The sequence below is a fragment of the Phaethon lepturus genome, unplaced genomic scaffold, assembly GCF_000687285.1.
Source record: "Phaethon lepturus isolate BGI_N335 unplaced genomic scaffold, ASM68728v1 scaffold44233, whole genome shotgun sequence".
NCBI classification, from domain to species: Eukaryota; Metazoa; Chordata; class Aves; order Phaethontiformes; family Phaethontidae; genus Phaethon; species Phaethon lepturus.
Window position 1 is genome coordinate 19,040 of NW_010527832.1, and position 933 is coordinate 19,972.

A 933-nucleotide genomic window follows, 5' to 3' on the forward strand; every position below is an offset into this window, starting at 1 on the left:
GACCTCTGGAAACTGCCGAGTGTGTAGATATGTATATCCATGTACTGTCTATCAACGTGAGTGCAGTGACCCATCTACTAATTCTGAAAACTTGTCAAGTGGCTTTAGTGCATGTAGGTAATTCTATGCACTTGTGAATAAAAAGGCTTTCCTTTTCGAGCTGGACTTCTAAGTGGGAGACTTTTGTTCTTTAAAGGTCACCTGCCTTTTGCTAAATAGTAGCCAGCACAAGTTACAGAACTTAACAATGGGTAAACCCCCTATTATTAACTGTCAAATTGAAGAAAAAAAGAAAAAAAAAATCTTGAACTTGTGCTATGAAGACAAAGCTTTTTGGAGTAGTCTGTTGATTGCAACAAGATATTTTGGTTAGTGGTTTGCTACTCTGTGTCCAGCCAAGTATGACAGAGGTCTAACAGCTTGTTACAGCTGTCTTCAAACTGTAGATCTTCCTCTACTGAGATGTCCCAGGTGTTTAGCCATCTCCTTCAAGATCTCAAAAGTCTTTGTCCTGTGTGATAGGTGTGAGAGCATCCATTGAAATCTGAGGCATCTTGAAAAAGTCTTTCTGATTTGGTTGCCAACAAGTACAGCAGCTCCTTTAGTGCCAGGTTTGTTTTCTAAAAACAGCGCTATTGAATTGAGCAGGAGAAGCTTAAGAATGAGCTCAGGCAGAGCCAGGCTGGTGAGTCAGTGTTAATGATGCCCTTGCAGGGACTGCCTGCTCTCTTACGGACCCAAAGGGGAGAGCCTGGCTTCCTCTGAAGCACAGCCTGCCCTGGGACTTTGGTGCGTTTTTAGGGGTATGCTGCTTGACAACCTGAACGCACTCACCTCCAACATTCTCCTCTTACTGCTTGGAGGACACTTCCCTAAGTGTTTGCAAGCATAAGTCAGAATGTTCTAGTGAACAAAACTGCCTTTTTTTTTTCC

General features: G+C 42.9%; 1 protein-coding gene across 4 annotated transcripts in view; it reads left to right on the forward strand.

Annotated features, from left to right (window-relative positions):
• Positions 1 to 933, forward strand: part of CDC42 (cell division cycle 42) — a 17,898-nt gene that overhangs the window by 8,813 nt on the left and 8,152 nt on the right. The gene's annotated exons all lie outside the window — the stretch shown is intronic.